General features: G+C 39.3%; 1 protein-coding gene and 1 pseudogene across 3 annotated transcripts in view; one reads left to right on the top strand and one right to left on the bottom strand.

Annotated features, from left to right (window-relative positions):
• The window catches only part of Prdm5 (PR/SET domain 5), a 161,864-nt gene that overhangs the window by 93,448 nt on the left and 54,721 nt on the right, over positions 1-13,695 (bottom strand). The window lies entirely within an intron of this gene.
• LOC106021598 lies at positions 3,513-4,494 on the top strand (annotated as a pseudogene).

The raw sequence follows: 13,695 nt of genomic DNA, 5'->3' as shown, positions 1-13,695 counted from the left end.
TATTGCTATGCAAAGAAACAAAGACATAGATTACATAGATACAGATATCAAAGCCAACATGTCTGTGTTGGCTAATTTTATATCAATGTGACACAAGCTACAGTTATCTGAGAGGAGGGAATCTCAGTTGAGAAAATGTCTCTGCACAATCAGACTGCAGGCGAACATGTAACACATTTTCTTAAATGTTGGTTCATATGGCAGGGTTCAGATCATTGTGGGTGGGGCCACTCCAGGGCAGGTGGTCTTGGGTTCTGTAAGAAAGCAGGCTGAGCAAGCCACAAGGAGCAAGTCAGTAAGCAGCACTCCTTCGTGGCCACTGCATCAGCTCCTGCCTGCAGGTTTGTGTCCTTTCAGAGTTCCTGTCTTAACTTCCTTCAATGATGAACAGTAATGCTGAAGAACACAGCAAACAAATCCTTTCTTCCCCAAGTTTTTGTTTGTTTGTTTGTTTGTTTGGGTTTATTTTTTGTTTTTGTTTTTTTGGCCATGGTGTTTACCACAGCACTATTTATCTCTCACTAAGTCAATGTCTAAAACATTAAGAGACATGTATAAATGGGCGCTTGGGTTTTTTTGCCATTTTTTATTTTTTAATTTAATTTTACATTCCAACCACAGTTCTCCCTCCCACACCTTCTCCCACCCCTACTGCCCCCCTCCCAGTCCACTCCTCCTCACAAGTAAGGGCTCCCATGAGGAGACAACACAGTCTGATATGATAGGTTGAGGCATGGCATGGACCCTCTCCCATGCATGAAGGTTAAGCATGGCAACCCACCATAGGGAATGGGCTCCAACAAGCTAACATGCATCATGGTTCTACTGCCAGTGGCCCCTCTTATAGTCCAAGTTTCACAACTGTCTCCCACATATGGGGAGCCTAGTTCAGTCCCCTGGAGTCCCCACAGTTGTAGATCTAGAGTTCATGAGTTTCCATGAGCTTGGTTCAGCTATCTCTGTAGATTGTTCCATCATGACCTTGACCTCCCTTGCACATATGTTCCCTCCCCCCTTTCTTTCACTGTATGTTCTCTACACATACAAATTTGCATACGAACTTCACTCACATACCCAAGAAGATCAGTCAACTCATCAATTTTTAAAGCTAATTACTATTGTTTAATTAAATCTGCTGAATCACTTAGTAACTCCAACCAAAGACGAGGAGAGAGACTCCTGCAGATGATGACTTACCTACAGGGCTTACATTTTCCTATATACTACATTTTCCTATATATCTCATGTTCAGGAGATGTTTATCTTCCAGTGACTAGTCTGTCCTTAGGGTACTCTACAGTAAGCACTCAGGTGTGCTGAATGAGAAGAACAGGGTCTAAAGGTAGACCTTCTACCTTTGCCTGGCTCCTCCTGGACTCTGTCAATTGGGCAAGCCTCCTTGTCACCCAGGAACTCTATTTCAGCTATGAAGTGGTGACATGGGACATACCTTCCTCCTCCATTGCTAGGTTAGAGCTGGTCACAGGTTCAATTAATGGAGCGAAAGGAAAAGTTCTAACTTTGTCTCTCAGACCTTGTCCCACTTAGGAAAGGTTGGCATAAATTAAGAAAAAGTATCAAACCAGGTTGCAATGAGAAGCTAGAATACACAACCCTGTATTTGGAGAGTCCTCTTCTCCAAAATTACACAGAGTAATTTAAACCATCGTTTGATTTTTTTTCACAATGGCTACTACACTATGGCAGTGATTAGGACCAAATGCCTTTCTGTTGAATTTGTTCTGCTTCTGTCAATTAATGAACAGACTTATTCCTGGAAGTTTAGGAGAGAAATCTGATTTCCAGGGCTAGAAATATGGTGGATAAGCAGTTGCTACTGTCTCAGAGGGCCCAAATTCAATGCCAGCACCCACACCAGGCAGCTCAAATCTGCCTGCAACTCTAGTCCCAGGGAATCCAACACTCTCTTCTGGCTTCCTCAGGTATCAACATACATATGGCATGCATGTGCATACATGCACATATACACAATAAATAAATAAATAAAACTTTTAAAAAGAATCGTCATTTCCAATCCCTATCTCCTTTCAACAGCAACATTCCTTACAAACCTCGATCTTCCCTGGCAATTTTCCCATCAACTTTACTCAAGCACCAGGCCTCACTAGGATAGATTTCATGAATTCATGCATGGGAGGTTCACATGTGCTATTTGCAAAGAGCAAAAGTACTATGCCTTCTTTCACAAAAATATATTAATCCCCCAAAGTATGCAAATAAACATAATTCCAGAGGAGGGCACGGGTGCTTTGGCACTTCAGCTGCATCTGTCTGTGACATAACCTGGTTCTTGTTTACTTCTTGGTAAGATGCCGTCCACACGTGGATGATAAAAGAGAAACAATGATTATACACTTGGCAAGGGCACAGTTATTCTATTGAAAAGGCAGCAAGCTGGGAAGACCACACCATCCAGCTGAAATGACCAGCCCAAAATCTAAGCACAAGAAAATCAGCTGACATATTAATACTTCACACTAGAGTGAGGAGAGTTTCCAACTGCTACACAATAGTTGTTTGCATGAAAAGACAAAAGATGAAAGCAAACAAGATAATAAGAATTTGATACCTTCTATCATCTCCACTTAACCCTTCCTTACTAAACCCTTGAGTAAGTCTCAAGATGCATGTAAACATCATTTCTACAAGATGAGACACACTAGGAAAAAAATTCTGCAGTAAAATTAATGACATGTATTACAACATTAATCTAGCAACAAAACATTTTAAAAATGAGATGTAGCTATTGTCAACAAAGACTTTCAATCTACTCATTTCTGACCAGTGCACTACAGCAAGCTGTCACATGAGCCCGAATGCTGTTGAACTCTGCACTCTAAGCATGTCTAAGCAGATGGCACCCATTGACACATGAGATTCCAATGGTAACAACATGAACCACATTCAAGGGAAAGCTCTGCAAGTCCTCACTCAGCCTCATTACTCTTCTTTCTGCCAGCAAAACACACAGCTGCAGTAAAAACCTTTTCTTTGGATACCATGTGTGTGAATTGTTCATTCTGGCAGCCATGCTCATACAAACAATAATAAGACTTTATTACTATAAACTACTAGAGCTTTTTCTAGACATGATGGTTACACCGTAATCCTAGTGCTCATAGGGGAGTAGAAAAAAAAATCAGGACTTCAAGAATAGCCTCAGCTACAAAGCAACACCTTATCTGAAAGAAATAAGGACAAAACAATTAGCTGTCATGATGTGTACCTCTAATCCCAGCACTCAGGGTATGGAGAGCTGATGCAGAGAAGGACCACCTTGAGTTAGAGGCCAGCCTGGGCTATGGATAAGACCCAGTCTCAAAAATAAATAAACAGACAAAGCAAGGAGTTATGTGAGGCAGGAAAAGGACAAGTTGTGTTTAGAGTAATGAAAAAGGCAGAGAAACCAATTTCATATTTAGATCACAATAAGTGGCATAAGAAAAATAAAGGATCAAGGACGTGCAAAGAAATCTGTGTCCTTTAGAATCATGGCCTGCAATCAACCACCTATCAGGGAACGGTTCACACTATCCAGAACAGATGCAAGATTAAAAATCAAGCCTGTGAACAAAGCTTCATCAGGCATAGATGCCTAAGCAAGTACAGACACCTTTCTCTGATAATCACTAGATGGGATTGTTGTGAAGCAAAAGAAACCTACCATGACACTGCTTGGAGGAAAATAAAATAAGTAAATAAAACTACATGTCAAAAAAAAACTACATGCCATCTTTTCTTGCTAATAATTCGTCCGAGACCAAGAAATTTTATAATAAAATAGTGCTACAGGGATAGGAAGCTCAGGGAGCCATTTTTAGATACATAAGCTAGGATAAACCTCACTGCCCTACACACACAGTTCTGTATTTGAAGCTCTTTTAACTAACCCCACAGGATGGCTCATGTATGTGTCTGTAGCTGTTCTCAGAGCTGGCTAAGTGACATTGAAATGTTCATCTCAGGCAGAATGTGGTTCTCTGGTTACCACATTATATTATGATAGAGTAGTAAATTCGAATGTGAGAAACTAAAGATGAAAAGGGTTTTGTGAATCAAAAATTTGATGAAGAAATGCATAATTATTTTGTAAGTTAAAATAAGATATTTGAGGAGTGACATTCAGCTGGCAGCTCGAGGAGTCGACCTTCCACACTAGACCTAGGCCAAATTCATCTGTAAATTTGCGGAGAAGGCTCCAGTGCCAGTAACTGCTGCAGTGACTTACTTGAAGCCTGGATTGACCATATTTTGGCAATACGCCAAGGTTGAGTTGGTTCCCCCAACCCCTGCTAAACTTCCTGCAGCTATGTGAAAAAAAAATAACTCAAAGTGCTAAAACTGGTAGCTTTAAAAACAACTTACAGTTATAGAAGCTATGCTGAATGGTTTGGTGGCCAATGATGTGTGGATGTGGTTTTACATCGGAGAGAGATCACAGGCAAATGTGGCATCATTGGCTACTATGTTTGAAGATGGATCTTTAACATCTAATTTTATTTGAGTTCTTATGTGAATGTAATGAGACTACTATCTGAATAAAATACTAGCTGTCAAAAAATAAATTATTTGAAATGTTAACTGCATAGCCACCCAATATGGCTAGCTTTGATAACTGATAAAATATTAGTCCATATCATGCCAAGAAAGAAGTGTTTCAGCTACATTACTATGCCAAAGGCCTGGTGAGAAGGTCCTAGGCTGTTCAACATTCTCTCTCTCTCTCTCTCTCTCTCTCTCTATCTATCTATCTATCTATCTATCTCTATCTCCACACACACACACACACACACTATTTTCAATTTATCTGAATACTTGACTTGTGGTAAACTCCATCAAATTATGTGTTATCATTCCTAATATATTTACTATTCTGCATCACATTAATTAAAGTTAGCTAGACACATGCTTCTCCTTTCTCCCAGCTCTTTTTTTCCTGAATTAGTCACATTTCTCACTTCTGTGGTCAAATTTCTGATCAGAACAAATAAAAAAGGGTCTGTGCTGGCTTCTAGTTCCAGGTGGCATGGCCAGCCCATCATGGCGTGAGAGCATGGTGGCAGGAGAATAAGACAGTGGTTCATATTGCCTCTGCAATAAGACACCGAGAATACAGGAAGTAGGAATGGATTCAAGAGTCCACCGAGACCCCAGTTAGAGCCTGATTCCAGCTGGTGACAAGCACTGGAACACTGAGCCTAGAGGGGACATTTCATACACCACACAGTGGTATATGCTTGGGACTCTATAGTCCCAACATCAGGCACTCTGCCATATGCATTCTTGTTCTGAACTAATAAGACAAAAAGAAAAGAACCAATAATGTCACTTAGGAAAGTAGAAGGAGCTACAAAAATGGGTTGAGGTTCAATTTTCCATTCTTAACAAATTTTAAGTAATTCAATAGTCAGCCAACAGTCGCGGATGACAGCTCTAAAGTGGGATAGACAAGAGTGGCTGAGATGGTGGGTGATATAAAAAGGAACAGTGTCTGAAGACAGAGATGGGTAATGGCAATGGAGGGTACTGAGGAATTTAGTCAACAGACGTAGAGAAACATCCAGTTGCGTCATGACACAGTCCACTGTGACCTGAGGGAAAACCACCAACTACATAAGGTGAAACAGGTCAAGGGAGCATGACGAGAACAGCACACTGGAGGTAAAGATGTGGACACAGCAGGAGAAAGGGGAGGCAAACATACCTGGAGACAAGGACATCAATAAGTTTCACTTACACCCAGAGGCAGAGAGCCCGGCAGGTGTGTTTGTAATGTAATATGATGTGATATCATGGGGTCAAGTATAAGAGTATTATTTGTAACCCCCTTATTAACATTCACAAAACAGGGATATGCATTTTTAAAGCTGTGTTTAAACTGTAGTGTTGTTTCAAACATTCATTAAAACTTCCACAGTAATGTCATCTTAGCCAATGAGCTCCCAAATAGGTGCCATCAATCTCAAAAGGCTTCTCAGCTACCATTTCCTGTAAGTCTTCCAGATGGAAAAATGGCCAGGTTTTGGTATGGTAGAGTTGTAAGTGTCACAGCACTCATGGTGTAGCTTGGAGAGACAGCATGTGCCTTGCAGGTTCCCTGGGTCTTCTTGAAAATTAAATATTTCAAGCATCTGTAAAATACTGCTCTAAAATGCACAAGAGTTCCACCGAGTCATCTAGATAAAACTTGCCTGTGTGCTCGCCCCATCTCTCTACTGGAAGAACTTAAATAATAAAAGTGCATGTCAGACTGCATACAACAAAAGGCTCTACCCCATGTGCCCACAGCCTGTAAACCTGAGACTGAGCAGTACTACCCTTTGGGGAAAACTATTATAATTAAAGCACATGATACATGTAAAATGGAAAGCACCATGTCTACCACATATACATTCCCATTAACTAGTTCATATTATCAGTGACATCTTTACCATTAAACCCAATGTGATGGGGTATGTACCACAATGCTGTGACTTGGTAGAAACCAAAGGCTTTGAGATTACCTCATCTAACAAGTTCAAATAGTATATATTGGGATACTTAGCTACTAAGTCCAATTCTTCCAACATCCCTAGGAACTGCCATACCTGACAGGATCCCACATAGGCAGTCTAGCCTGCCCTCACATTTGCTATACTGCTGAGGACTACCGTGAATTCTGGCCCTCCTTCTTCCATCTCCTAAATCCTAGGATTACAAGCCCATACCACTACACCAAATGTATACAGTGCTGGGGGAGGGCGGGTGGAAGCCAGGGCCGTGAGTGTGCAAGGCACTAACTTTTCCAAATGAGCAACAAAGCCAGCTCCATCATGCCTGAGATTTCTATTTAACACTACATTTTAAGAAAATTAGCTATGAAAACTATTTCCTTGGTTTAAGTAAAGAACATTCCTATTTCTGGAATTTTTTTTAAAAAAACATGAAAGTATATAGTAAAGCATGCACTTTCTGGAACCTGCAGATATTGTACATAGAGAAATTAGCAGACGATCAGGATGTAGACTAATGTGGCAATAGGGCTCTAACTTGTTCTGCCATGTAAGCATCATATAATGTAGCTTTAGATTTGTTTACCAGTATTTCTCAACAATAACAGTAGAGAGGGATATTTGATCTTGAGATGCACAGATGCAAAAATCCAGTGAGTTTTTATGATAATTTGAAGTACCATAATTTATGAACAATCACTTCTTTGTGCTTGTCTGCTTTGGTTACACTTACCAATGGACTTTCTGAGAGTAAAATTATCATGAGGCTACCACATGGGTTTTAATAATGAGCTAAACCAATTTTGTTTCTAGCTAATTTTTAAAAGCATAAATTTTATCCTATAATAAGGAGCAAAGCGTTTCAAAGGATGATTCTATGTCAACATTATATGCATGGTATTAGTCTTTTCATGAGCTGAAACACAGTATTAACAAATATATCAATGTCAACAAATATGTGCTTAATAATATGTATTTTAAAATATTAAGAGAAAAGATCTTTGAAATTGTATTATATTCCAAAATACAGAGATGGGAATTGAATGGAGTTTGGGAATGTTCTTAAAGCCCAGCTGGGAAAGAACTACAATAACTGACCACCCCCTTTCTGTTCTTGCCTCTGAATGGAAAAATTATACAACAGACAAATGTGTAAAGACCCATCTCAAGGACCTTACCTGACCACAGGGATATTGCTGCTATCATCTTTGTGCGTGCCAGGATGTTAAATAACATGATCATCTCAAGCCAGCTGAAGAAAGTATAGGCATGTCAGTCAGACAAATGCCCAATTAATTAAACACAAGACAGTGCACAGGACTGCAGCATAAATCAAGCAAATGATACACATAACCACTGTGGAGTTGTCTGTGAACATCAACTCCAAAGCTCCCTGTGAAGCAGAAGTCCGTGCTCAAATCTTATGACCAATGCCCTTCCCCTGGATTGCACATTCCTGAAGTCACAAACCTCTACAGCTAAACCCACAACTACACAGGAGCCTCTTTTCCTTTGCTCTGTCTTTTTAAATCCCACAATGAGGGATGCTCTCTCAGCCTGGACTCTTGCAGGAGGGCCTAGGTCCTGCCCTGGATGAAATGACAGACTCTGGAGATCCTCCATGGAGGGCCTCACCCTCCCTGGGGATTGGAGTGGGAATTGGATGGGGGAATGGGAGACCTGGTGGGGGGGTGCGGGGGAGGAGGGGAGGGAGAGGGAACTGGGATGGACATGTGAAGCAAGCTTGTTTCTAATTTAAATTAAAAAATGAAAAAAAATCATGTCAGATTTCAACTGATGACAAAGATAATCAAGATGGTCAGATCAGGGTTCTAAGACCACCATTGTCCCTCTGATTTGTGAATCGGTAGACTACAGAGCCCTCAGAATAAACATTGGGTAACATAAATCACAAAGATTCTTTTGAACACTGTAGTTCACTGATGAAATGCAGGCCATCCTGTTTCACTTTGGATCACTTTCTGAAAAGCTACACATATATTGGAGTAGCAGGGTTTTTTTTTTGTTTTTTGGATTATTTTTTAGTAGAAACTTGCCTAAAAAACACAGCATCGATTGACAAAGCAGGAAATATGTCTAATTCCAGGATTCAGTTAGTAAATTCATTCTATTTTCTTCATTTACATCTTCTTAACTCTCTTAGTGACAACCACTAACAATAATCTAAAACTCACCATCAAATATACCTCCAATTTTGAAAAATAGAACAAAGACATTTCTTCCTTTGTGTGTGTTCATGCAAAATGAATGTTGCCCGGCAGCAAGGAGCAGGCAAGCTAAATTGGAGAGCCTGCATTCTAGTGTCAGGACACATTTACACTTATATGAGCACACATGTAACCATTAGTTTAATTTCCTTTCTGATAAGTGAGCTTACTGGGATCTTTAGCTTCAGTGCATCCACAGCAAATGCCTCTTGTCATTACACTTGGTAGCAGCTAAGAATGTGTAAACTTCCTCTTTCATTCCTACCAGACCGCTTAACCCTTATAGTAGTAGAAGCAGTATCCTGCTGTATCTAATGCAATATTCATTGATTCTCGAATACAAATATTCCATTATTACATTTATTAAGTATGATTTGTAACCACCCTATTACTTCACAGCAAACCTTTATGACAGTATTATCTGTCCCAGAGCTCTCCGAGTTAGATCAGGTTGCAACTGCTAGTTATCAGTGCATTATTGGAATTTACAGTTCTACCTGTTGGAGGTTATAATTTCAAAACAACTCTGATGAGGTCACTGGCTGGTACAGCAGACCATCAACACTTCATCAAAGTGACATATATATGACTGAAGTGAGTACATGTATGACACACTTAGTACTTTTGGAGTACTTTATATAACATTATGATGTAACTTGTATATATGTATATGTATATATGCTTTCACTTGACACTGGAAAGTCAGCTAGTATGTACATTCCTAGGGAAGACCTCCTCTAGCATTCCCAGATTTCCTCAGTTGCCTGTAGTTCTTTGTGTAGATAGGAAAACCTCATCAGTTTTTCTTTATCTAGTTTAGCAAGTTCATTGGTGTGTTGCCCTTATTCAGCTCACATCACATTGGTGAGACTTTTATGGGTGAAGCTTCTGATATTACTAGGAGACACTATCCCACAGCAAACTCTCTCTTCCTCTGGCCCTTACTAGAAGACCATGTTTTTCTCGTCTTCTGCATCATTGCCCAGCAACTTTCTTCTGAGTTCTTCCCTCTTTTCTTTTCCTTTAAAAAAGAGTACAGTGCCAAATTGCTGAGGCTGTGTGTCTCAAGCATGGCTCTGGTCACACCCTCTCACTGCAACAGCGGACTCCTAGACACACTAAATCCTAGATAGTTGTTTTCCCCTGTTCTGTTTCTGTTTTACTCAGCTATCACCTAGAGATTCTCAGCTGTCTCCAACCTCGTCTGGTAGCTGTTATTCATCCAATTAACCCCAGTTTATTTCATGGGGAATGTAGCTTGCATTGCCTGCCTACCACCTGCCATTTTAACAAGCCTCTAGTTTCTTCAAGATGCTACTGTAAGGGCTTAAATCTGCACAAGAATCCAACAGATTCTTAAATCCAACTAATTCACATGAACAGGACCACAGTTTCAAATACTATTTTTTATTTTCTGCAATGAGCGCAGGAGCTACATTGTTGTAGTCCTCAGGACAGAGCCCACCAAAAAAAGAGTCCCACCAATAATATTTTATTCATCACTTTGAATGACTATTTCCAAAGTCTATAAAACACTGTGCTTAACATTCTTTCTGTTGACATAAGATATCTGTCTTAGCCATATACGCTCCTTAAAAAGGAGCTTTTAAAAAAGAGCTTCAAGTTGCCCAAGGACAAACTTTCTTCCACTTGCTACTAAGGATGTGATGAGCATTGTTCTTTGCACAGAAAGCTATTTTTGAGTGTGTTGGCAGTGGGGATGTGGACTCTTTCTTCATCATTAACTTCTATTAATTCCTTTTTGTTCTATGAGGATGAAAACTGTAAGGTCTACAAATGATGTATAAAGGACAAATTTTCCAATTTCTCTTTCCTAATCTTTGAGTTAAAGTTAGCACCAAATACCAGCAACATCTTGGTTTATAGTAACAATTTCCCAGGGAGGGAAAAAAATCTTCATTTTTGTAACAGATATGTATAAGGTACAAATGTTAACTACTATTTTTCAGATAGGGAATTTCCATGTAGTTAATTACTAATAAACTTGATACTGAATTTCAGTGCCCCCCCCTCCCAAAACAGCCCTACATGACCTAAGATGCTGACTCGGCAACTGTGCATAGCTTAGAAGGGAGAACAGATGATCTGTGTGACAGTGGAACAGGTGGCTACAGGACCGCTAAACTGAGCTCAGAAGTAGAGTGAATCTATACTAGATTTCAGGGCTGGTTCTGACTCTTCATCATTTAGAGCATCATAGCGCAGGCTTCCTCATGATGTGGATGAGGACCCAAAGGCTTCCTTCATGTGCCAAGATAAGCACAAACACTAAGTCACTCTTCTATTCATGCCAACAGCATACAGCACATGGCCTTGGGGAAGACAAGTCTGGAAATGGAGTACTGAGAAGCATGAGATATACTACCTTGGACATTCCAAAGAATTCAGTTTCTTTTCCAAATAGGGTATTTCACTAGTTTAGCTAAGTAATTTTAACTAAATAGTTTCTATTTAAAAAAAAAAACAAATTTTCAGGAAACACCAACATCATTCTTTACCAAATACTATACACATGTTTGTTTAGTGGCACAAAATTAACCCTGAGAAGCCTCAGCACTATCTTGATGTTTAAGAGTGCTTCTGCATCACTTACAGATATATATTTCATATTTAGAACTTTTTAATCTCACCTAGAAATGTTTCCAAAGTTTAAATACACATTTCAACCTATTATTCTGCAAAGGGCACACATAGGAAGAACTGTTTTCTCACTAGATCCTTCTTCAACAACTCAGATACTCAATCATGATTTCCAAAGCAAATTTTCAAAAATCAAATAAATCGCAAAACGACAAATATAATTGAGCCTCCATGAAGGAGTTCCAATCATCTGCCAAAACAGACCTGAAATTCTTAATCCCTTGTCCAAGAAAATTGGAACAAGTATTGACATTTTCCACCAAGCAAGCCACATAGCCACAAATGTTTCTCATTTACTCTACCCCTAGGGCATACAGCTCAAATAAAATATTTCCTGAATACCCCAAATTTCAGATGCAATTTGGAATGCAAGTGATTCATAATGTAATGCAGGAAACGTTATGCTCTTGTCTTACGCACTCACAGTTTCTGGAATGCAACTCTCAGGAGAGCATCCTAACCAATTAGAAGGCTCACTTTGTTTTCAGTCATGAGACCCAAATATTCTACTCTTTGCCCTTACTCAAATGTGATTTTGAAGCCTCAGCAATCTGTTACTACAGCTACTGTTCAAGTGAGAAAGCTGTTGCCTCAAGGGAGCTAGGAAGGTTCCTCTTCTATGCCATGACAAAACCAAGGTAATTGTGTGTGCATCCATTCCCATTAAGACAGGACAAAGGAACACCAAAAGAAACCAAGCTAGTGTCATTGTTCCTGCAACAAGATCCTTACAGTGGCCTCTGAACAGATTTAGACCCTAATTAAATCAAGAATGAAATTTCACAGAAGCTCTTGTCATAATCTAATCCCACCCTTAAGTCATCAGTAATGTCCTGAGGGACCGCAACTGCAATCATTTTCTTTCACCAACTCCCATTCTCTCTCAATGAAAGGAATACAATTGACATAGGGGAGGAAAAGTGGTCACTGAGTATCCCAAATGAGAATGGTAACTGTGCCTGGTGAAGGGTAATTACTAAAAACAAAGTGTGCAATACCCCCAGTGAGGAAAAAATGCACAGTAGAGTAGCATGTAGATGAGAAAGGATCAAGAGCAACATAACCACACCATTTCCATTAACTAAAGGGAGATTAAAACAACATAGACAAACAGGACATTCTTCAACAAGAATTGTAGAGGGGGTCTGTGGCCCAGTGCAAACCTCAGAATAAGCACCTTGAAAGTTGGAGCAAATGATGGAAATTCCTGATTCTCAGAAATACCATTCAATAGGAAGAAAGTTCTCAAGTAAAGAAAATTATGTAAAATGTTAAACCCCATAGTCCAACTTGAAGATGTGTGTGTGTCTTTACTGTGTGTATCTGAAGCACAGTAAGGAGAAATATGTGGCTTAAAGTAAATTTCTTCAGCAATTGTGACAACAGTAATATTTACAAAGAAACATACAGAACATGACCTTGAATTCATAACTATGAATGTTATGGGACTACTTTGATCACAAACATGAAAAAGAATAAATGTACTTGAAAAAGAAATCAATGCTTACACGTGAATGAAAAATGAATTCATTTCATGTGTGTTTGAATCCTTATGTCAAGGGTAATCCAAAATGCTGTTCAACAATCTCTCCTATCAAAGATTCCATCTTCTATTGTATCTTAGCTTTTTATTAGAGTTAACTCAATGTTTCCATACAAGGAAATACATTGTTTTCCTAACCCTTATATTAATAAGAGAAATTGTTTAGCTGAAGATAGGAAATTGAATACTTGATGACTGTATTTTTCATTGAATTAAACTTAATGTTGTGGATTTTCTCTCACTACAGTTGGTTTAGAATTAAGTGTAACCAGTACACTCGTCAATAAATTTCTACATTTTAAGTTTCTATGAGCAAATGTCACATATAGATGAGGAACTAAAACTGTATACACAGTTTGTCCCTGTTATTTTCCTTCTTTTCTTGTTTCTGTCAGCCATGGCTTCTTGCCTTCTGCAGTTCAGATCCAGGACAGATAGCTTTACACAGGATGAGGTAGTTTAGCATCACCGTATAGTGTTCCCTAATTCTCTTGGCTTTTCTGATTCGTTTTTTTAGATATAGGCTCACTCTAAACCTGCCTCTTTTCCTTTTGCTTTCATTGCCATTGAGCAACTGCTAAGTTTAACTCATAGTCTGCACAGGAACTAAATGTTTTATGTGGCAGTATACTACTATACAGTGAAACAGAGTTCAACAAGACATGGTCCTACTTGTGACAACTGTTTTTATAGGTCAGCTTAACTGAGCATGCAGTGATTGGTATCTGGTTAAAACACTATGCTGTGTACT

This window comes from Mesocricetus auratus, unplaced genomic scaffold (genome assembly GCF_017639785.1).
Source record: "Mesocricetus auratus isolate SY011 unplaced genomic scaffold, BCM_Maur_2.0 Super-Scaffold_100676, whole genome shotgun sequence".
NCBI lineage: Eukaryota > Metazoa > Chordata > Mammalia > Rodentia > Cricetidae > Mesocricetus > Mesocricetus auratus.
Note: the sequence above shows the minus strand (reverse complement) of the source record. Positions and strands in the feature narration are given on the sequence as shown.